The sequence below is a fragment of the Podarcis erhardii genome (genome assembly GCF_964252035.2).
Source record: "Podarcis erhardii genome assembly, chromosome: 3".
NCBI lineage: Eukaryota > Metazoa > Chordata > Lepidosauria > Squamata > Lacertidae > Podarcis > Podarcis erhardii.
This window is the reverse complement of record NC_138507.1, coordinates 118884212-118909121: the sequence shown is the minus strand read 5'-3', so window position 1 is coordinate 118909121 and position 24910 is coordinate 118884212. Positions and strand designations below refer to the sequence as shown.

At 47.3% G+C, this 24910-nt stretch overlaps 1 long non-coding RNA gene across 1 annotated transcript; it reads right to left on the bottom strand.

Moving 5' to 3' along the window:
• Positions 1-19332: 19332 nt before the first annotated feature.
• On the bottom strand, positions 19333-22755 carry LOC309338066. Its single transcript, XR_014154660.1, has 3 exons — positions 22299-22755; positions 20798-20930; positions 19333-19510 (listed from the first exon to the last, which is right to left on the bottom strand). It is a non-coding gene; the product is annotated as an uncharacterized lncRNA (long non-coding RNA).
• Positions 22756-24910: the final 2155 nt, after the last annotated feature.

The following is a 24910-nucleotide window of genomic DNA, read 5'->3' as shown; positions in this document are numbered from 1 at the left end:
ATGAAATGAAGAAAATGCTTAAAAAGACCTGAAACCTTCTTATTAGGAATATTAGGTATGGATGTCCCCACATTTTTATTTCTCTACACAATCATAGCAGCGCAAATGGTTTACACTCAGAAATAGAGAGAGAAAATAATACCAACAGAGGAGGAGTGGCAGGTGAAAATGATGGAATATATGGAATTAGGGAAGCCAACTAACAGAATAAGGGCTCAAGAAGATGGAATCTTTAAGGAAGGATGAAAAATATTTTCAGAATAACTGAACAATTATCTTAAATCAGTTAAAAGGTTAGCAGGGTTGGAGTAAATTCAGTAGATGTAAGTATTGAAGTTATAGGGAGCAAGGAGAAAATAAAACATAAAGAGTAATTAGAATATGCAGTTGTAATTCATAAATAAATGAAATCGTGGAAGAGGAGAAGTCAATAATTATTAATGGTTATATTGATTGAAATGAAAAAAAATGTAATGGAAAGTATAAATAAAAATATTACATTAAAGTCCTAATAAAACTCAAAAAAGAAAAAAGTGGATATTGTTCAGGAGTTCTTGCTGGGGCAAGATTTATCTTAGGAGGTGCTTTTTTTTTGTCCTTAATCTGGGTTCAATTCTTCTTTCTCTATTGCCAGAACTTACTGTCAATTTTCTGTGGAGATTTGTTAATATGAACTGTTTCCATTGTTTCGTTCAAATTTTGTAATGCCCTGTAACTGTTAGTGTAGCCTGCAAAACGGCTTGATGTTGCAAGGAACTTTAAATTTTGTAATGCCCTGCAGCCGTTAGTGTTTTCTGCAAGATGGTTTGATGTTGTGAGGAACTTTGATCACACCAATAAGGGATGATTATCCCCTGTGGATTTGTCTAATTCATTTTTAAAGGCTTCCAGGCTGGTGGTCATCACAGTCAGTGGCGTAGCGTGGGGGGTGCAGGGGGGGCCGGCCGCACCGGGCGCAACATCTGGGGTTAGGGCAAATCCACGGGTTAGGGGGCGCAAATCCACGGGTTGGGGGCGCAAATCCATGGGTTAGGGGGCGCAAATTACTTGCCTTGCCCCGGGTGCTGACAACCCACGCTACGCCACTGATCACAGTGACTTCTGGCAATGAATGGAGTGCTGTGACTATTCACTGGATGAAAATGGACTTCCCTTTTGTCTGTCCTGAACCCCCTACCATTCCCCAATATCCAGCTTCATTCAGTCCCCATTGGGTTCTAATATTATGGGAGAGGGAGAAAACATTATGGGAGAGGGGTGCTCAGTCCTCCTCATTGGCCTATTTTTGGGGGTCCTCCCTCCCTCCCTTCAGGGTTCGCCTTCTGATGATGGCAAGGTAATATTATTCAAGCAACGACACCCATGCCTGAAAACCAGACATTGAGGAAATGGAGTTTTTGAATTTGCTTTTATTGCAAGGAATAATCTGATATATTCAATGCGCAAGCTCATCGTGATGCTTGGGTGAAGAGGGTCAGAGCTGCCGGGGAGTGGGCCAGAGCCAACAGAATGGCTGGGGCAGGTTCCACAGGGTGTGTGTGTGTGTGTGTGTGTGTGTGTGTATGCACGCACGCGCTGGAACACCTGATCTTGGTGATCACTGGTAGGAGGAGGAGTTATGCTAAGACCAGACCATGTCATTACCGAGGAGGCAGGTTTCGTCATTCCAGCCCCTGGGTCTGGTTTTGACCGGATGGATACTGGAATCAATAAGGGAGACCCACATGACCTGAAGGTGCTGCTGTGCAATGCCAGGTCAATGATGAATAAGACCACTGCCATCCACGACCTGATTGTGGATGGAGGACTTGACCTGGCATGTGTAACAGAGACTTGGTTGGATGAAGCAGACGGGCCTGTCCTTGCCGCTGCTTGTGCACCAGGTTTCTCTTACACACAGCAACCCAGGTCATGTGGGCAGGGAGGGGGGGTTGCAGTGATTTTTAGGAAGTCACTAGTTTACACCAGGTGCCCTGTTGGGAAGATCCAGTTTTCTGAGTTCATGTTCTGGAAGTTGGGCAATAGGAGCAGTACAGGATTCCTTTTGGTGTACTGACCTCCCCACTGTGCCAAGGATTCTCTGCCCGAGCTGCTTCAGGTCGTGGCGGATGTGCTCCTGGAGACACCCAGTTTGGTTGTCCTGGGGGATTTCAACATACAGATCTGCTGCACTCATGTTTCAGAAGGAGATAGCTTGGATCAAATGAAAAGGGCAATCTTCACATGTCTCCTCCTCCTCCTCCTCCTCCTCCTCCTCTTCCTAACTCATCACCACCATATCTCTCAGACACCTTTTCAAACAGGACTCGCATTTTAATACTGGAGGGGCTCTGCTTCTCTGCTCCCTCCACTTGCCATTTCCCGCTCTGCACCCCATAATAATTGGCCAGCCTGTCCTTCCCTTTCTCCTTTCCACCCTAGAAGATGACAAATCCCCCTTTCTCCTTCCCAACCCTGTTTCTGAAGCCGCTTCACTCTTCTGTTCAAAACCCCCTGGAACCACTGTCAGTATGGCTGTAGTTCGGGGTGATGGCATCTCCAGATCAGAAACATCCAAAGGGCAATGGGTTAGGGTCCATTCCAGGTAATTTCATGCCAAAGGTGCTTGGAACTGAATGTGTGACACTGTACATGAAATATATGGGACTGAATCCTGAGCTATTTAAACAAGGTGGAGGGGGGCACGTTTTATGCCTCTGCACAACCATGCCCGCTGACACCTCCTTCTCATGGGCGTAAGGTCCCATTTTGGCTTCAATAGCAATGACGCTCATGCTTGAAAATAAACAAGAGAAGTAAAAGGGCTTTTGGATTTGCTTTTATTGCAAGGCACAACTCATGTAAGCCTTGAATATGTTGTTTTTTTATAATCTGGATGCTTTGGAGAAGACGTCTCTAGCTGGGGATGAAGCGGGATCCAGCGGATCTCAAAAAGAGCATCTTCCATTTTTCAAAGTCAGCCACCTAAACATTAGAAAGAACTTCCTGACAGTAAGAGCTGTTCGACAGTGGAATTTGCTGCCAAGGAGGGTGGTGGAGTCTCCTTCTTTGGAGGTCTTTAAGCAGAGGCTTGACAACCATATGTCAGGAGTGCTCTGATGGTGTTTCCTGCTTGGCAGGGGGTTGGACTCGATGGCCCTTGTGGTCTCTTCCAACTCTATGATTCTATGATTCTATGATTCTTATCTACGTCTGAAACTGAAATATACTCAGAGTCGCAAAGTGATTTCATGCTCTTTATTCAGCTCATAGTGGTGAGGAGGAATGAATGAATGTCCCCTCAAAGTATCTGCTTTATATACATTATTTACACAATGGGCTGTACATGATTGGCTAATTCCAGGATTCTACTGTAGGCCAATCAGGTTGTGGATTCACTTCTATCTGGAGCATGATTGGGTGGTTCCTGCTAACCAATCATACTGCTGCATTGTTCTAGGACCAATCAGACTGCTGCATTCTGAATCCTATTGTTCTAGGACCAATCAGACTGCTGCCTTTTGGAGCCTATTGTTCTAGGACCAATCAGACTGCTGCAGTTTGGATCCTATTCAACTCAGTACATAACACCCCTCCCCTCTAAGTTCCAGTCCTGCCCGGAAGGTCGCATTCATAGTCCTCAAGGTACGCCGGTGGCCTACGTGTGCGTTGCGGCCTGGGGTGTTCCCTGGTCCGGGGTTCAGGTTCTGGCTCGTGTTCCAAGGATGGGGCTGTTTGGTCTGGCGCAACCGGCTCGCTCAGTCGTGGTTCTGGTTCCGGTGTCCTTTCGGCCTCGCGGGTCCTCTCTGTATTTACTGATTCTGCCTCTCCTGCTTGCCCCTGCTGCTCTATGGGCCTCACTGCCCCACTGTTCCCTTGGGACTCCTCTGACCTGTCCTCCTCCTCCTGGTTTTCTCCCGGGAATCGTCGCCGTATCTGGTCGCAGTGGCGGCGCCAGCATTGCCCCCCATCTGTTAGCACCTCGTACGACACGGGGCCCGTGACCCTGGTGACTGTGGCAGGTACCCATGCAGGGCCTGCCCCAAAATTCTTTGCGTATACTGGGTCCTGGGCCTCGAAGGTCCGGGGGTTCCTGCCTTCCCCCACCACTACCTCATCCTGAGCTCTATCGGGGTGAAGGCGGTCCAATCTGATTGCAAGGCGCCGACCCATTAGTAGTTCAGCGGGGCTCCGGCCAGTCGTTGAGCTGGGGGTGCTGTGCTGTGCTAGAAGGAATGTGGCAAGGCGGTACTCCCAATCCCCTTGCGTCATGCGGCGAAGGGTGTCCTTGGTGGTCCGCACCATGCGTTCTGCTTGGCCATTGGTGGCAGGGTGGAATGGCGCCTAACGGATGTGGCAGATGGCGTTCTGCACTGTGAAGGTTTGAAATTCTCCTGATGTAAATGCAGTCCCGTTGTCTGAGACGAGAGTGTCAGGGAGCCCGTGGGTTGCAAACAGCCTGCGTAGTACCCGGATGGCTGCGGACGTAGAAGTGGACGGTACCAGTGCGACTTCCAGCCATTTGGTGTAGGAGTCCACCACTATGAAGAATGTTTTCCCCTGAAAGGGGCCAGCGAAGTCCACATGCAGGCGTGACCATGGTGCTCGGGCGGACTCCCAGGACTGGACTGGGGCCCTTGGGGGATCTGGGCGGGATTCCTGGCAGGCCTGGCAGTGTTTGACCCAGGCCTCTATCTCTCCGTCGATCCCCGGCCACCACACATAACTCCTGGCAAGGGCCTTCATTCTTACTACCCCTGGGTGTGTCTCGTGTAGGGCTGTGAGGACCCTTTTGCGGAGGGGCTGGGGAACAACGACCCTGCTTCCCCATAACAGGCACCCCTTGTGGGCTGACAGTTCATGTTTGCGGGTTGTGTAGCCGGCGAATTCTGGCCCGGGGCTGCGGCTGGGCCATCCCCTCCACACCCAGTCCAGGACCCGGGAGATGACCCTATCTTTCTTGGAATGGTGTGCAACTTCTTGTGCCTGAATGGGGCGGTCAGGAAGCAGCTCCAGGCTCATAACCTCTTGTGCAGGTGCTGGGTCGGGGCCTGTTTCCGGTAGTGGTAGCCTGCTGAGGGCGTCTGCATGGCCCATCGCCTTTCCAGGGCGGTGAATCAGTGCATACTGGTAGCTGGCAAGGAAAATTGACCACCTGAGGACGCGAGGAGACAGCACTTGGGGGGTCTGCTTTTCGGGGGCAAACAAGCCAAGCAACGGCTTGTGGTCAGTCACCACGGTGAAGGGCCGCCCGTACAAGAAATCATGGAATTTTTTTACTCCCTTCACGATTGCCAGACCCTCCTTGTCGATTTGCGAGTAGTTCCGCTCGGTTTCGTTGAGTGTCTGGGAAAAGTATGCTACCGGTACCTCTCTTCCATCCGGGAGTTGGTGTCCCAGGACAGCGCCGATGCCATAGGGCGAGGCGTCGCATGCTAGCACCACCGGCAGCCTCTCGTCGAAGTGTGCCAAGACCGAGTTTGAGACAAGCAAGTCCTTGACTGCCTGGAATGCGGCCTCCTGGCGCTGGCCCCACACCCAAGGGGCCCGCTTGTCCAGGAGTCTGTGTAGGGGCTCCGCTACCGCCGCCTTGTGGGGAAGGAAGGAATGGTAAAAGTTCAATAATCCCAAGAAGGCCTGAAGTTCAGTCTTGTTCTTGGGCGCTGGGGCATCACAAATGGCCCGTACCTTGTCCCCAGTCGGGTGAACCCCTTCTGCATCCACCATAAATCCCAGAAAGTCCACTTGAGGCACTCCTAGAAGACATTTTTCCCGCTTCACCTTGAGACCCGCCATCTGGAAACGGTGCAGAACAGTGCGGAGGCGGTCCTCAAACTCCTCTGGTGTGGGCCCGGCAATCAACACATCATCAAAGAAGGGGGTGACACCAGGAATCCCTTTAAGGAGAGAGTCCATTAGATTCTGGAATATGCCTGGTGCCACGCTGACCCCGAATTGCAGCCGCTTTACCCTGAACGCTCCTCTGTGCGTCACAATCGTCTGTGCCTCTGCTGTGGCCTCATCTACTGGCAGCTGTTGATATGCTTGGGCCAAGTCCAGCTTGCCAAAAATTTTCGACCCAGCCAGGGTGGCAAGGACATGGCTGACCACTGGCACTGGGTATGCATGGGCCATGAGGGCCTTGTTTATGGTACATTTGTAGTCTGCGCAGATGCGGACCGAACCATTAGGCTTGACGGGTGTGACGATTGGGGTTTCCCAGGGGGCATTAGGCACCGGCTCCAGCACCCCTTGCTCCACGAGTCGGTCCAATTCCTCGTCTATACGGGGTTTCAGGGCGAATGGGACCCGGCGGGCCTTGAGCCTGACTGGTCGTACTGCGGGGTCAAGCTGTAGAGCAATGGGGGGGCCCGTATACTGTCCCAATTTCCCATCGAAAACCCCCGGAAACTCCTTGCATATGGCGTCCACGTCCACTTGTAAGCTCATGTGGTTCACCCCGGTGATGGCTAGTCCCAGTGGTCCAAACCATGCCAACCCCAGTAAGCTAATGTAGGGGCCCTTGACCACAAGCAAGTCCAGTTGCCGCGTCCGCCCTCGGTATTGCACCCTGAAGGTCCCCACCCCCATTGTGGGGACCTTACGTTTCTGGAAGTCCCGGAGGGTGAATGGGGCCGGCCTGAGTTTGGGACCCCCAGTAGGACACAGTTTCCTTAAGGTCCTTGCCGAGATTATGGATAGAGTTGAACCCGTGTCAAGCTCCATGCGGCATGGGGCCCCCTCTATCTGTACCTCTACATAAATTTTCTCTACGTTGGGGTGGGGCAACTGGTATACCTGGAAGTCTGTGAGCTCCGTCGAGTTGCCTTGGTGCGTTGGGCCCCGGGACCTGGGGCTCTTGGATTGGTCATCTGATGCCTGGCTTCGGGTGGGCCGAGCCCGACACACCCGGGCGATGTGTCCCAATTTTCTGCACTGCCTGCACTCTGCATTGCGGAAACGGCAGGTCCTCCTCTCGTGACTTTCTCCACAGCTTGCGCAGTTCCCTCCTTCTCGTCGAGGCAGCTGTGGTATGTGGGCTGCTTGAGTGCGCTGCTGTACTCGGTGCACCTCCTCCCTGTCGGATCCCGAGTCGTTGGTGAGGTCTTCGTGGTGGACCCTCGGTTGGGACGGCTGGCTCAGCCGTGCCTCTTGCGTCGACCTCTCAGCAGCTTCCGTTGCCAGGGCCTCCTCCAGAGCGACCTGGAACGTTAGGTTCTTCTTAGCGTAGAGGCGTCGTTGCAGCTTCTCATCCTTCAGGCCACCGACGAGGCGGTCACGAAGCATGTTCTCCAGCTCTGAGAAGTTGCAGAACCGGGCAGCTTGGCGGAGAGAGGTCACAAACCCAGTTATGGTTTCCCCAGGGGCTTGCCGCTTTGCGTAGAAGGCATTTCGACGAGCCACCACTGAGGGCTGTGGCGAAAAGTGCCCCTTCAGCTGTTCCATTATTGTTTTGTATGGAACAGTAGCGACGTCTTCAGGCGCAAGGAGAGCCCGGGCGATTTCAAATGTCTCCTCTCCGCAGACGCTGAAGAATATTGCCCTCTTCTTGGCGTCTTCTTCATCGGTGACCCCTTTGGCTTCTAGGAGGAAGGTGAAACGGGAGGCGTACGCTTCCCAGTCTCCAGATGCTGGGTTGAATGGCGAGAAGCTGCTGTCAGTTGCCATTCTGAGTTCCTTGTGTCCCGGAGCTGAAGCCTGGATACACGGTGCGAGGCAGCGGTGCGGCAGGTGGCGGTGCTGCGGTGCTGTGTGTGGCAGTCAGCTCAGCGGGATCCCACCTTCGTCGCCAGTGAAATATACTCAGAGTCGCAAAGTGATTTCATGCTCTTTATTCAGCTCATAGTGGTGAGGAGGAATGAATGAATGTCCCCTCAAAGTATCTGCTTTATATACATTATTTACACAATGGGCTGTACATGATTGGCTAATTCCAGGATTCTACTGTAGGCCAATCAGGTTGTGGATTCACTTCTATCTGGAGCATGATTGGGTGGTTCCTGCTAACCAATCATACTGCTGCATTGTTCTAGGACCAATCAGACTGCTGCATTCTGAATCCTATTGTTCTAGGACCAATCAGACTGCTGCCTTTTGGAGCCTATTGTTCTAGGACCAATCAGACTGCTGCAGTTTGGATCCTATTCAACTCAGTACATAACAGAAACATAAAAACCAGCAACAAAAAGACAACAGTTAACTCCGTTTCATAGCAAGGTGACTATGTTTGAGACATGAAAATACAAAGCAAGCCATGTTGGTCCATAAGAAGCATTTCAACAACAACAACAACAACAACAAATCTTTATTACGGTTGAGGACCAGCATTAGGAGGGAGGGATACAATCATTTAAAATATTTTTTAAAAAATGTTTTAAAAAACTAAAATAAGTTAAAACTTATAAGATTCTATAAGAATCCAAAAGAAGATAAGAGAACATTAGACAAAGTCCGGAAGAGCAGAAAAGGTTAGTAGTATATATAGGACTACAGCTATCAGTCTACCAAGCACTCTAATACGAGTCCTCATTATATCTAGTTTGTGGTACAGGTCATCATCTGATGAATTTTGAGCACTGCTGTGCAGAATCTGGCAACGATGTCCGTTGCAGCAGGGTTTGTATCTGAAGGCAGCAGGGAGTTATTGAACTGTCCTGTGCACTGGCAATAACAGTTGGGGTCCTGGCTAGATCCAGTTGGCGCTCAGTGTCTACAACACGTTGTTTTAAGAGAGCTTTGGCTCTCATAACCATTGGGTTGGGATAGGTCTCAGTTTCAGTTTTTCATTTTCAGAAACTGAAAATGTACCCCTGGGGGACAGTGTTTTCTAGGAGCAATTACACATGCCACAGAATAGTGAGCGAGCTTGCAACGTCTCCAAACTTCTCCTGCAGACTGGATGTTATGCATGGCAGGGATTTGTTGTCTTTGTGGCCCTGAGGAAGAGTTCTGGGGAAACAGGAAGCTTGCACCCCATTTTGTGACAGTGTTTTGAGAAACACAGGAGGTACTGGCACCCTGGGGTCCCTTCAGTCCAGTTGCTAATTTCTCTGTATGCACTCAAGACAAAAGCCTACTGCCTCAGGTTATTTCTTTTAAAAAATAAAATAATACTGAAGCTGCTTGGAATTGAATGTAGGAGACTTGCATTCACTCTTCTGTTTAAAACCCTCTGGAGTCGCTGTCAGTATGGCTGTAGATTGGGGGTGATGGCAACTCCAGATCATCAAGATCCAAAGGACAATGGGTTAGGGTCTAGTCCTTGTACTTTCATGCCAAAGGTGCTTGGATCTGAATGTGGGATACCTTACATGGAATATATGGGGCCGAATCCTGAGCTATTTAAACAAGGTAGAGGGGAGATTTTTTGTGCCTCTGCACAACCATGCCTGCTGACACCTCCTTCTCTTACAAGAAGTGAAGCGTGCATGACTAATTAGTTATAGCGAAACTAAAGCCTGTAATTGTAGTCATCAGAAACTCAAGGACTACCCAGAATAAAAGGCTCTATGTTGCATCAAAAAACCTTTCCCACTAATTAGACGCTACATGCACCAAATTTCTTGAGAGACTTGTGGAAGAGACAAATCTAAATTTTATTTTTAAAAATGTATTCCGTAAAATTAATAATAATAATAATAATAAGAAGAAGAAGAAGAAGAATATATTTATATCCCACTCTCCCCAGCTGAAGCCGGGCTCAGAGCGGCTAACAACAGTAAAATTATACAGCATTCTAAAATCAATTCATTGTAAAATCAGTTCAAATCAAATTAATGGCAACCATAGGGCTAGACCTCTGTGAGGATTACCAAAGGAGGGGGTCAGGCTGCGCCTTGGCCAAAGGCCTGGTGGAACAGTTCTGTCTTGCAGGCCCTGCGGAATGATATCAGTTCTCTTGTGACAGAGCGTTCCACCAGATTGGAGCCACAGCCAAAAAGCCCTGGCTCTGGTTGAGGCCAGCCTAACCTCCCTGTGGCCCAGGACCACCAAGGTGCTTTTGTTTGAAGACCGTAAGGTCCTCCGTGGGACATACCAGGAAAGGCAGTCCCATAGGCACAAGGGTCCTGGGCTGTAAAGGGCTTTAAAGGTTAAAATTCCATAAAATCCAACGAAACTGAGACAAAAGAGGCTACCTTTGGTTTTCCTTACCAGTTTTACATGCAATGCAGTTTTCCATATATTGCTGCACCTTAATGGTCATTATGTGAACCAAAGGAGAGCCATCCTTTGAAAGGCAGTTCTCCCTCCAAGTAATGTGTTTATAAAATGTACAGGAAAAAGAATAACTTCATGAAAATAGCATGAAAATATGGGTTATATTAGGGGAAATTGCGTAGCAATGATGGGCGTAATGGGGAAAATTCAGAAACACAGTGCATATTTCCTCTAATAGACACACTTTTGTTGGCAATTTTGTCCGATATATACATTTTTATGCAAAGACTTCCCACTAAAGAGATTTCCACTAAAGAAACATTCCACTAAAGAAACATTGCAAGGCCACAGAAGAGCAACTGGACTCCTCTCCTTCTTCCGCCCCATAATAGGCTGGCAGGTGTCCCTCTGTCTTCTTCCTCTCCATCCCTTACCTGGGCAAGCCAGGAGCAGCAAAGAGAGAACTGCCAAGCCCAGGTGAAGGATCTTCAGGGCTTCCTGACGTGGCAAAGCTGAATGCCAGCTTGTAGGCCAATTGGAGCCCCAAAGGTTGCCAAGAGAGGGCAGGGAGGGAGATGGAGATTAAATAATTGTAATTTCTTTGGGACGTTGTGTCTTAGGCTGACGTGGAAGAGAACATGGCCAAAATCACATGCCTCTTCCTTCATTCTGGCAGTCATAGCAGTTTTCACTGAAGTGAGATCCCAGTTACTGATCACAAACATTTTCAACCTAGAAGATATCCAAGTCCCCTTTCCCCTTCCCACCCCTGTTTCTGAAGCCGTTTCCCCTGCCCGTCCAGCAACACTCAAGGCTGCAATCCTCCCTTAATCTACCTAGGCGCATGCCCCATGAAAACCAACAGGAGTTCCTTCTGAGTGGGCCTGTTTTAGGACTGCACTTTATGATGCCACAACCAGAGATGGCACTCCTGCCTAAACCACTGTCCATACAAATACTTTCCTTAAGTCAGGTAAGCCAAGCAGGGTCCCAGGGAAGGCAGCAAGGCCACCAGGAGGAGAGGGCCAGGGATGTGCAGCCAGTCCTTTTGTCAAGGCAACAACCTTAAACATCTTGGAGACCTTCTTGGCTGTGAGTCCAGGAAGCTCTGCTGCTTGCTCACAGGCCTTTTCCCACCTGGGTTCATTCAGCCCAGCTGCTAGTTACTCTGCAAAGTCCCAGAGCAAAAGTCTGCAACCTCAGATTCTTTTTTTATTTATTTTAGTGAAGGCGTTTGGAACTGAATGTGGGACACTTTGCATGGAATAGATGGGACTGAATCCTCAGCTATTCAAGCAAGGTGGGGTAAAGAAAATCGCAGTGAGCAAATGCCCAGCAGCTATTAAAGCTTCAGGATGGACAATTATATCGATCCTTTATCCAATGAGAAAAACAATGGATGAAACTGCATATTAATCTAAGCATGCAAATAAAGTGTGGTTTAAGGATTGGAGGAATTGGCAAAACCTCACAGAGGAATTGGCAAAACCTCACAGAGCAAAGCAACCAAAGACAAGGCTGATCCCAGAGCCGGACAAGCCTTGAGGTAGGTGAGGATGCTGCTTCAGGTGGCAGAAGCCCCCAACCAGGCAGAATGCCCATGGGTGTCCCTCCTGCCCTGCTGCTTCTGCCAGTGGAGGTGAAGCACCAGCATCATCAGCGCTGATATCTGGACAAGATCACTGCCATTTGGGGCAATACGGGAAGTGCCGCCCTAGGCTGATTCTGCCAAAGGTGTCTTTTGCAATGCACAAGGTATGAAAACAACTGGCTGCGCAACAAATTAAGTTTGCAACCACAGGGCGATGTATTCAAGGACCACTCAAGTAATTGATGTCTTGTGTAACAAATGGAACAGGTAGCTGGTACTCGCTGCTCTATCAAAATGACATTCTGTGTAATAAAAAGGTTGCATTAGAGATACTTTGTACTGCCAGTGGTTGTTTAATTAATGAAAAACATAATTAAGACAACTGTAAATCTTGCAGGCTGTATAACCAACCTATATAATGACTATAATGAGTTTTGTTTTGGTTTTTTCTGTTTCTGAAGAAATAGAATGGCTCTAAGACACAGAAGGGAGGGAGGGAGGGAGGGGGAGGGAGGGAGGGAGAGAGGGAGGGAGGGAGGGAGGGAGGGAGGGAGGGAGGGAGGGAGAAAGAGAGGAGAAATGAGTTTGTACTGATGAGGTTTTTTCATAATGGAGGATATAAGAAAGTTTTAATGGAAAAGTCAAATGGATTTTAGCAGTGGATAAATGTTGTATTAAAGAGGTTAAATTGGAATCAGATAAATTATCATCAACTTGTAAAGAAACCTATTGATCATCATAAACCTTTTCCAAGATATATGTATTGAAGCTATTTTCTCAGTTCACTGGGTCCCTTAGCCTAAACCCAAGAAGGGATGTCCATTCAGGGTGGTAGCCTAAAGCTACTCAGATCAGAGGCTCCTCAAAATGATCTGTCCAGAAAATGCTGTGAGAGGGGCAGGGCATGCGGAGGAGGAATGATCACCTGCTCTGGCCACTTGTTTGAATCTCATTTGCCAAGCTGAATTTCCCTTCCGTAAAAATTATACAATGGCGGAAAGCTCCCCATGTCAGTGAAGCCAGCAGGACACAAGAACGGGAGTTTGTCCCAGCCCAGGAGGAAACAGGAAGTTTATTTACTGGCTGGACAAACATCCCTTCTCCTGTGTAAGCATGTCCACTCTAGGAATGTTGTATTTGACTGCTTTGTGTTTCACACCCCACATACCCCTTCTCAGGCAATACAACATGCACAAACATAAATAACTTTATTCAACCACCCAGAGTCCCAGCTTGACATGTAGGTTCTGGAAACTCTGTTGGCAGGGGTTTCGTCAGGATGTCAGCAGTCATCTCCTTGGTGCGGCAGTAAGACAGTTCCACAAGTCCGTCCTGGATCATCTCACGTACATCATGGTACTTCACGCCAATATGTTTTTTCTTCACATAGAACTTCTCACTCTGTGTCAGCTTCAGGCAACTCTGATTGTCCTCTAGCAAGCTGACAGGTTCCTTTCTGTCAGGCCTGGTTTGTGGAGAGGCCCAAAACGTCATTAGAAAGGAAGACTATGAGGGGGTGAGGATCCCCCCAAACAGTCTAGTGAGCAGGACTGGGCCACAATGTGGGAAATGAAGAGTGACAAAATATGGGGGCTGGAATGATAGGGAGAAGAAGTTCAGTTCTGCTTCCATTTAAATGTTAACCAACCTGAGTGGCACTCTTTTAAAAAGTTTGCCAGTTGAAATATAGTCATCCTTCAAAACTCACAGGTGTCTGAATTTTGGGATTATTGAACTGACCAGACCAGATCTGGAAGCTTCTTCTTATAGATTCTAGGCTCCTCCAGCTACAGGATTACAGGATGGGAAGTAGTCCAGGCTTTTACAGAAACTAGCTTCACCAAGCTCACTTATTATTATTATTATTATTATTATTATTATTATTATTATTACACATAATTGCATGCACATGTGCTTACTAAGAAGAATTCTTCATCCGAGCATCCCATGGCATCCAGTCTGGTGAGATAAGAAAATGCAAATAATAACAATAACAATAACATTAAAACAATAACAATAATTTATTATTTATACCCCACCCATCTGACTGGGTTTCCACAGCTACTCTGGGTGGCTTCCAACAGAATATTAAATGACAATAACCTATTAAACATTAAAAACTTCCCTAAACAAGGCTGCCTTCAGATGTCTTCTAAAAGTTTGGTAGTTGTTTTTTTCTTTGACATCTGGTGGGAGGGCGTTCCACAGTGCGGGTGCCACTACCGAGAAGGCTCTCCGCCTGGTTTCCTGTAACTTAGCTTCTCATAGCGAGGGAACTGCCAGAAGGCCCTCAGCACTGGACCTCAGTGTCCGGGCAGAATGATGGGGTGGAGATGCTCCTTTAGGATTACTTCACTGAGGCCATTTAGGGCTTTAAAGGTCAACACCAACACTTTGAATTGGGCTCGGAAACGTACTGGGAGCCAGTGTAGGTCTTTCAAGACCAGTGTTATATGGTTTCGGCGGCCGCTCCCATTCACCAGTCTAGCTGCCGCATTCTGGATTAGTTGTAGTTTCTGGGTCACCTTCAAAGGTAGCCCCACATAGAGCGCATTGCAGTAGTCCAAGCAAGAGATAATTAGAGCATGCACCACTCTGGTGAGACAGTCTATGGCCATCTAGGGTCTCATCTGCGTACCCGTTGGAGCTGATATACAGCTGCCCTGGACACAGATTTGACCTGTGCCTCCATGGACAGCTGTGAGTCCAAAATGACTCACAGGCTGCGCACCTGGTCCTTCAGGGGCACAGTTACCCCATTCAGGACCAGGGAGTCATCCACACCTGCTCGCCTCCTGTCCCCCAAAACAGTACTTCTGTCTTGTCAGGATTCAACCTCAATCTGTTAGCTGCCATCCATCCTCCAACCACCTCCAGACACTCACACAGGACCTTCACTGCCCTCACTGGTTCTGATTTAAAAGAGAGGTAGAGCTGGGTATCATCCGCATACTGATGAACACCCAACCCAAACCCCCTGATGATCCCTCCCAGCGGCTGCATGTAGATGTTGAAAAGCATGGGGGAGAGGACAGAACCCTGAGACACCCCACAAGTGAGAGCCCAGGGGTCTGAACACTCATTCCCCACTACCACTTTCTGAACACTGCCCAGGAGGAAGGAGCAGAACCACTGTATGACAGTGCCCCCAGCTCCCAGCCCCTTGAGATGGTCCAGAAGGATGTTATGGTTGATGGTGTCAAAAGCCACTGAGAGATCCAGCAGAACTAGGAAACAGCTGAGAGTAAAACCCCCAGGTGGTTGTCACCAATGGAAGCCAAGGCGGTAAAAAGACTGAACATGGACTCAGATTGGCCAAAATATTGTGAAATTATAGAATATGATGGTGAAAACCTGAAACTACAGAGTTTTGAGAAATTGAAACCTAAAGTCCGAGACTGGTTACATTATTACCAGATTAATGAAACCTTTAAGCAGGACAGGAAACTAGGATTTCAGAAGGAGAGGTCAAAGTTAGAAACAGAATTGCTAGAACCCAATACTAAGAATTTGTCTAGAATGTATAATTTGCTGCTAAAATGGAACACACAGGATGAAACGGTTAAATCAGCTATGATTAAGTGGGCACAAGATGTTGGTCATGATATTATGTTTGCTGACTGGGAGCAGTTATGGACCACAGGTATTAAATTTACGGCATGTAGTGCCTTGAAAGAGAATATAATGAAAATGATCTATAGGTGGTACATGACCCCAGTCAAGCTTGCAAAGATATATCATTTGCCCAATAACAATTGCTGGAAGTGTAATGAATGCGAAGGAACTTTTTATCATCTTTGGTGGACCTGCCCGAAGATTAAGGCCTACTGGGAAATGATCTATAATGAAATTAAGAAAATCCTTAAGTGGACATTTATAAAGAAACCAGAGGCTTTTCTCTTGGGCATGGTGGGCCAAACGCAACAACAGCAGCAAGAATTCTTTTGGCGAAGTATTGGAAGACTAAAGAAGTACCTACTCTGGAAGAATGGCAGACCAAGGTGACTGAATTCATGGGACTGGCAGAGATGACCGGCAGAATCCGTGACCAGAAGAGAGAGACAGTGGAAGAAGACTGAAAAAAATTCAAAATCTATCTTAAAAATTGTTGCAAAATTTTGGAATGTTAAGATGTCAAGGGATTGGATATAAAGAATTACAGCTGTAAAAATTGAAATTTAGAAAAAAAAAAAAGCTTTAAAGAGAATTAAATATAAAAAGGGATGAAGGATTGCTAAAAAAAATTTAAAATAAGGATGCAGTGAAGGGGAGGTTTGGGGAAGTCGTGTTATGTTTGTTTGTTTTTTGTTTATGTTGTAAAATTAATAAAAATTATTTAATAAAAAAAAAAAGAACTAGGAAACAGCTCTCACCTTTGTTCCTAGACCGCCGGAGATCATCAACCAGTGCGACCAAGGCAGTTTCAGTCCCATGATGAGGCCTGAATCCTGACTGGAAGGGATCCAAATGGCATGCCTGGAATTGTTCAGCAACTACTCCCTCAATCACCTTGCCCAAGAATGGAAGATTTCAGACTGAGTGATAGTTGGCCATATTGGCAGCATCTAAAGATGGTTTTTTAAGAAGTAGTTTCCTAACTGCCTCTTTCAGCCTGTCTGGGAAGGTTCCCTCACAGAGAGAAGCATTCACCACCCCACGAAGTCCATCGCCCAGCCCTTCCCCGCTAGCTTTTATAAGCCAGGATGGGCAAGGATCCAGGAGACAGGTGGTTGGTTTCACTCGTCCAAGCAGCCTGTCCACATCCTCAAAGGTAACAAATTGGAATTGATCCCATGCAACTTGACTAGACAGGACTCTAGCACTCTCCCGCCCCAGCCCTGCTCCCATGGTGGAGTCTACCTCTTCCTGAATCTGAGTGACTCTATCTGCAAAAAACTTTGCAAAATCATTGCAGGACATCATGTGGCCCGTACTGGGCCCTGATGTAGCAGATGGTTCTGCTGAATTGCAAACCACCTGAAAGAGTTTCCTGCTGCTGTTTTCTGCAGCTACAATAGAGGCGGTGAAGAAAGTCCTCTTTGCCATCGCTACCGCCACTTGGTAGGCTCGACACTGAGCTCTAACCCGAGTCCGGTCCGCTTCAGAATGAGTTATCCGCCAACTGCGCTCTAGCCATCTCAGCGATTGTTTCATTGCCCTCAGATATGTGGAAAACCATGCAATCGGAGAGGCCGCTTCAGAGCCCTGGTTAACGCCACATTCCAGCGGGCCACCAGGGAATCAGCTGAAAGGCCATCAACCGCTCCTTCCTCCTGGGACGTGTTAATAAAGTGGTGGGCGGGATGAGTGTTCAGATCCCTGACCTCTCTCTTGTGGCGTGCCTCAGGGTTCTGTCCTCTCCCCCATGCTTTTCGACATCTACATGCCGCCACTGGGAGAGATCATCGGGGGTTTGGGCTGGGTGTTCCTCAGTATGCGGATGATACCCAATTCTCTTTCAAATCAGAACCAGTGAAAGTGGTGAAGGTCCTGTGTGAGTGTCTGGAGGCAGTTGGAGGATGGATGGCAGCTAACAGATTGAGGTTGAATCCTGACAAGACAGAAGTACTGTTTTTGGGGGACAGGAGGCGGGCAGGTGTGGAGGACTCCCTGGTCCTGAATGGTGTAACACGTCCCTGAAGGACCAGGTGTGCAGCCTGGGAGTAATTATGGACTCACAGCTCTCCTTGGAGGCGCAGGTCAATTCTGTGTCCAGGGCAGCTGTTTATCAGCTCCATCTGGTACGCAGGCTGAGACCCTACCTGCCCGCAGACTGTCTCACGAGAGTTGTGCATGCTCTGGTTATCTCCCGCTTGGACTACTGCAATGCGCTCTATGTGGGGCTGCCTTTGAAGGTGACCCAGAAACTACAACTAATGTGGAATGTGGCAGCTGGCCTGGTGACTGGGAGTGGCCGCCAAAACCATATAACACCAGTCTTGAATGATCTACATTGGCTCCCAGTACGTTTCCGAGCACAATTCAAAGTGTTGGTGCTGACCTTTAGAGCCCTAAACGGCCTCGGTCCAGTATACCTGAAGGAGCATCTCCACCCCCATCATCTGCCCAGACACTGAGGTCCAGTGCTGAGGGCATTCATGTGGTTCCCTCGTTGTGAGAAGCCAAGTTACAGGGAACCAGGCGGAGAGCCTTCTCGGTAGTGGCATCTGCCCTGTGGAACGCCCTCCCATCAAATATCAAAGAGGAAAACAAATACCAGACTTTTAGAAGGCATCTGAAGGCAGCCTTGTTTAGGGAAGTTTTTAATGTTTAATAGGTTATTGTATTTTAATAATCTGTTGGAAGCCGCCCAGAGTGGCTGGGGAAACCCAGCCAGATTGGCAGGGTATAAATAATAAATTATTATTATTATTATTATTATTATTATTATTATTATTATTATTATTATCATCATTCTCTTATCTCACCAGACTGGGTGCCATGGGATCCTAGGATGAAGAATTATTCCTGGTAGGCACATGTGCATGCAATTATGCCTAATATACTATAATGAGTGGGCTAGGTGGAGCTAATTTCTGCAAAAGCCTGGGCTACTTCCTGTGACGTTAACATATGAGAGTGCTGGAGGTGAAATAGTTAAGCAGGTTACCCAATCAGAACCCAGGGGGGTGGAGTCAGAGGGACTACAAAACCAGCTCTGGGAGGGGCGAAGGGAGGAGTTTGTTGGGAGTGGGGTGGTTGGTTGCAGTGGGAGTCAATTGGGATAGTCTGTGGGTAGGTTGAATTAGTGTAGCGAAATAAGCTGAGTCAGGAACAGTTAGGAGTTAGAAAGACAAGTAAATATCTGAGAAGTGGTTTAGTGAGTGAGAGCAGGTATGAAACCACATGCTTGTTAAATTGCAATAAATCAACAGAACTTTATGTTCCAATTTAACCCAGACTGGACTCAGTATTGTACCAGGTAGGGTCTGGGTGGTGGCAGCGAGAAATAAAGTGGTGGCACAGGGATCAATAGATGGTGAAATGTCCAGGACCCTGTGTGATCGCCACACTTCCCAACCTGCAATCCTGTGGGGGGAGGGGGCAAGAATCTATAAGAGGAAGCTTCCAGACCTGGTCTGGTCAGTTCAATAATCCCAAAATTCAGACACCTGTGGGTTTTGAAGGATGACTATATTTCAATTGGCATACTTTTTAAATGAGCGCAACTCAGTTTGATTACCATTTAAATAGAAGCAGAACTGAACTTCTTCTCCCTCTCATTCCACCCCCCATATTTTGTGACTCTTCATTTCCCACATTGTGGCCCAGTCCTGCTCACTAGACTGTTTTGGGGGATCCTCACCCCCTCATAGTCATCCTTTCTAATGATGTTTTGGGCCTCTCCACAACCATGCCTGGTGATACCCAGTGGCATAGCGTGGGTTGTCAGCACCCGGGGCAAGGCAAGTAATTTGTGCCCCCTAACCGGTGGATTTGCGCCCCCTAACCCTAACCCCCAGGTGTTGCGCCCGGTGCGGCCGGCCCCCCCTGCACCCCCATGCTACGCCACTGCTGACACCTCCTTCTCATGGACGTAAGGTGCCATTTTGGCTTCACTAGCAAGAACACTCATGCTTAGAAATGAAAAACAGAGGGGAAAAGGCTTTTGGATCTGCGTTTATTGCAAGGCACAAGCTCATGTCAGCCTTGAAACTGTTGCTTTTTTCAATCTGGATGCTTTGGAGAAGAAGTCCCTAGCTGGGGATCAAGCGGGATCCAGCGGCTCTCAAAGAGAGGGAGCATCTTCCACTTTTCAAAGGCATCTATCACTCCTCCCGTCTAAAACATAGAAACCAGCAACAAAAAGACAAGAGTTAAGTCAGTTTCATAGCAAAGTGACCATGTTTGAGACACAAAAATACAAAGCAAGGCATGTTGGACAACAAGAAACATTTCATGATAATAAACCATTGGGTAGGCATAGATCTGTTTCAGTTTTTCATTTCCAGTAACTATGAATTACATAGATTCACCTTTCGATGAGAATTGAATCCAGTCTATTGCCCATACTCACCCCTGGGGGACTTTCTTTTCTAGGTACAATTAAATATGTCACAGAATAGTGAGGGAGCTTGCAAGGTCTCCAATATTCTCCTGCAGACTGGATGTTATGCACGGCTGGGATTTGTTGTCTTTGTGGCCCTGAGGAAGAGTTCTGGGTTAACAGGAAGCTTGCTCGCCATTTTGTGATAATGTTTTGAGAAACACGGGAGGTACTGGCACCCTGGGGTTCATTCCGTCCAGTTGCTAATTTCTCTGCCAGGACCCAAGACAAAAGTCTACTGCCTCAGGTTCTTTCTTTAAAAGATAAAATAAGAATGAAGCTGCTTGGAATTGAAAGTGGGAGATTTCCTGGAATGTATAGGATGTGAAATTGAGGTAATCTTAAATGGTGGAGGGCAGGACACCACACAGAGTAAGTGCCCAGCATCTGTTAAAGCTGCAGAATAGACCTCCCTTAGGCACTGAGATAAACAATGGATGAAGCTGCACAACAAATTAAATGTGCCCATCCGGTGTGGTTAAGGGATTTGGCAAAGGAGATCTGGCATAAGCTCACAGGTCATAGAGCCCAAAGACAGCTGGACCAGCCATGAGGCAGGTGAGGACCCTGCTTCTGCTGGCAGAAGCCTCTCAGACAACAAACCCATTGGTGCCCCTCCTGCCCCGCTGGTTCTGCCTGTGGTGAAAGAACTCGGCACCATCTTGCTTAAAATGGGCAACAATGGTAGTGCCGCTTCTGTGCCTGCAACCAACAGGGTATGGTGTGTGTCAGCGGCAGATCAGGCATGGCAGGAGGAGCAGGTAGATGGGCTTAGGAGCCGTGCTGGCAGAATGGCAAAGCAGCAATTAGCATTTTGCATCAAGCGGCAAAATGGGATGTGCCACCCTTGGCTGATTCTGGCATAGGTATTTTTATTTTTATTTTTGCAATGGAGCAATTGAGCTTCCAGGCAAAAGATGATCAGTTTAGGAGACTCTGCATTGGGTACTTAAAATGATCAATCCAGAGGGTAATGGGAGAAGGGCAGGAGGTATAATTCTTATTTGGTCAGCTGAAATTACCTTTGGCAACAGAAATAATTAGGAGCACACCTTCCAATCTTCTTAGAATTATTGGGACAAAGTAGAGGGTAGCAAATACCATTGGCCTTATAGCATTTCCTAGCATTCTTAGGTTCCTCATCCTGTGCAGATCCTGTGCAAAGAGAGAAACAAACATAAGTGGGGAGAAGGAAGTTAAATCACAACTGGATGAAAGAGATGAACAACTCCAAAGCCCTTTGAACAGGAGTGGCTCTGTGAGGCTCTGGGTGCTGTGGCATCCCAACTCCTACCCCCCACCCCCACCCCCTGCCAGTGGCCACTGGTGTTTACCACCCTTGCTATATTCACAAGAAGAAATGGTCAATGTGCTTATCCAGCTATTTGCTCATGAGTGGAGGGTGTCAGTCCACGAAACACGACAGCAAGAAGTGAGGCACACATGGCTTATACGTTATAGAGAAACTAAAGCCTGTAACTGAAGCCATCAGAGCCCCAAGGACTACCCAGAATAAAAGGCTCTAAATTACATCAAGAAAGTTACCTCAAGAAACATTCCCCACTAATTAGAAACTATATACGCCAAATTTATTGGCAGACCTGTGGAAGATACAAATCAAATTTTTATTTTGTAAAACATATTCCATAAATTTGCATAGAATTCCATAAAATCTAACCAAACTGAGAAAAGAAGAGGCTACTTTTATTTTTCCTTACCAGTTTTACATGTGATGCCATTTTCCATATATATATATAAAAAGGTAAAGGACTGTTTTGACAGTTAAGTCCAGTTGCAGACAACTCTGGGGTTGCGGCGCTCATCCCGCTTTACAGGCTGAGGGAGCCGGCATTTGACCAGAGACAGCTTCCGGGTCACGTGGGCAGCATGACTAAGCTGTTTACCTTCCCGCCAGAGCGGTACCTATTTATCTACTTGCACTTTGATGTGCTTTCGAATTGCTAGGTTGGCAGGAGCTGCGACCGAGCAATGGGAGCTCACCCCGTTGTGGGGATTCGAACCGCCAACCTTCTGATCGCCAAACCCAAGAGGCTCAGTGGTTTAAACCACAGGGCCACCCACATCCCTTTTCCCTTATATTACTGTGCCATAATGAAGTCATCATGTGAACATCAAAGCACAGCTATCCTCTGAAAGTCAGCTCTCCCTGCAAGTAATGTGTTTAAAAAATGTACATGAAAAAGTGTAATTTCATGACAATAGCATGAATTTATAGGTTATAGTAGGGGAAATTGCATAGCAGTTATGGGCATAATGGGGAAAATTCAGCAATACAGTGCATATTTTCCCAAGTAGACACACATTGGTAGGCAATTTTGTCGGATATATACATTTTTTATGCAAAGAATTCCCACTAAAGAGATTACCACTAAAGAAATGTCTCTAGCAAGAAAAGTGAGCTTCCTTTGCAAGGCCACAGAACAGCAAGTGTACTCCTCTCCCTCTTCCGCCCCACAATCGGCTGGCAGGTGTCCCTCTGCCTTCTTCCTCTCCATCCCTTACCTGGGGAAGCCAGGAGCAGCAAAGAGAGAACTGCCAAGCACAGGTGAAGGATCTTCATGGCTCAGGATGAATTGTGGTGGCAAAGCCAGGCAAAGCCAGCTTTTAAGCCAAATGGAGCCCCAAAGCTTGCCAAGAGAGGGCTGGGAGGGAGAAGCAGATTCCATAATTTTAATTTCTTTGGGACGTTGTGACTTAGGCTGACGTGGAAGAGAACGTTGCCAAAATCACGTGCCTCTGCAAAGGCATTCCTGCATTCTGTCAGTCATAGCACTTTTCACAGAAGTAAAATCACAAACATTCAGGTGTGCTGTATTTATGTTTCAGAGCGAGATAGCTTGAATCAAACAAAACATTTATGAGGAGCATGCGATGCCCCACATAGGCAGTGCTAGGGGGATGTATCCCTCAGGTAAATGACTCACCCCTCACCTGTCCCCATCACATTGCTGGACCCTTGTGGTTAACTGAAGGAAGGGGACTTTCACATGCTCGTCTCCTACAATTATTATTCTTAGTAGTAGCCCGTGCTCCCCCCCCCAAAAAAAATGTTTAGGGTTACTCTCATTTTCCTACTCATGTTGAAATACTGCTCCTCAATCTGGCCAAACTTAGATTCACAAAATGTTTAGGGGTATGTGTACCCCTGCATCCCCCCCGGAAATAGCACTCGTAGTAGTAATAGCTTCAAACAGTTCTTCCAAAAAAAAAAAAGAAAGAAGAGATCCAAGTCCACTGATTGAAGAGGTTGAGTGGAACATTCAGAGCAAGGAGATTTCAAAGGTGAAATGATGGACTCTTTGCTTACTTGAAGGAAAGGTGATCTTCACATGCTCTCTTATCCTACTCCTTATCCTTCTTGCAATCACCATCACCCTATTTCTCAGACACCTTTTCCAGACAAGACTCAAGGCAACTTACAAAAATATTTTCAAACAGGAGGGGCTCTGCTTCTCTGCTTGCTTCACCTGCCATGTCCCACTCTGCACCCCATAATAATTGGCCAACCTGTCCTTTCCTTTATCCTTTCCACCCTAGAAGATGACTAAGCCCCCTTTCCCGCTTCCCAACCCAGTTTCTGAAGCCGCTTCACTCTTCTGTCCTGCGCTCCATGGAGTCGCTGTCAATGTGGCTAAAGATCAGGGGTGATGGGATCTCCAGATCAGAAACATCCAAAGGCCAATGAGTTAATCTTCTCTGCTTTGAGTTTTCATTTGAGATTTCATTCTCAGGCCTGGTGCTTTCATGCGCAAGGTCCTTGGAACTGAATGTGGAACACTTTACAAGGAATATATGGAACCTAATCCTCAGCTAACGGACGCGTGTGGCGCTGTGGTCTAAACCACTGAGCCTTGGGCTTGCCAATCAAAATGTTGGCAATTCAAATCCCCGTTACAGGGTGAGCACCCCTTATTTGTTCCCAACTCCTGGCAACCTAGCAGTTCGAAAGCACGACAAAGTGCAAGTAGATAAATAGGTACCGCTCCGGCTTAAAGGTAAACGGCGTTTCTGTGTGCTGCTTTGATGTCACCAGAGGTGGCTTAGTCATGCTGGCCACATGACCCAGAAAAACTGTCTGCGGACAAATGTCGGCTCCCTCAGCCAGTAAAACGAGATGACCGCTGCAACCCCAGAGTCGTCCGCGACTGGAGTTAACTGTCAGGGTCCCTTTACCTTTACCTTTTAATTCTCAGCTATTCAAACAAGATGGAGGGGAGAAGATCACAGGGAGCAAATGACCAGCAGCTATTGAAGTTTTAGGATGGACAGTTATGGTGATCCCTTTCCACTGAGATAAACAATAGATGAAACTGTATATTAATCTAAACAATCAAATACCATGTGATTGAAGAATTCGACCAAGAGGAATTGGCAAAACCTCACAGAGCACAGCAACCAAAGACAGGGTGGATCCCAGAGCCTTGAGGCAGGTGAGGATGCTGCTTCAGGTGGCAGAAGCCCCCAACCAGGCAGAATGCCCATGGGTGCCCCTCCTGCCCTGCTGCTTCTGCCAGTGGAAGAGAAGCACCAGCATCATCAGCACTGATTTTGGGCTGCCATTTGGGGCAATACGGGAAGTGCCACCCTAGGCTGATTCTGCCATAGATGTCTTTTGCAATGGACAAATTATGAAAACAACTGGCTGTGCAACCAATTAAGCTTGCAATCAAAGGACGATGTATTCAGGGACCAGTTAAGTAATTTGTGTAATGAATGGAACAGGTAGCTGGTACTCACTGCTCTATGAAAATGACATTCTGTGTAATAAAAAGGTTGCATTAGAGATGCTTTGTAATGCCAGTGGTTGTTTAATTAATGAAAAGCACAATTAATACAACTGTAAATCTTGCAGGCTGTATAATCAACCTACATAATGACTATAATGAGTTTTGTTTTTGTTTTTTATGTTTCTGATGGAGCAGAATGGCTCTTAGACATGGAAGATGGAGGGTGGAGAGATGAGTTTGTAGCAATGAAGTTTTTCCATAATGGAGGATATAATAAAGTTTTAATGGAAAACGCTAATGGATTTTAACAGCGGATAAATGCTATATTAAAGGAGGTTAAACTGCAATCAGATAAATGATCATCAACTTGTAAAGAAACCTGTTGTT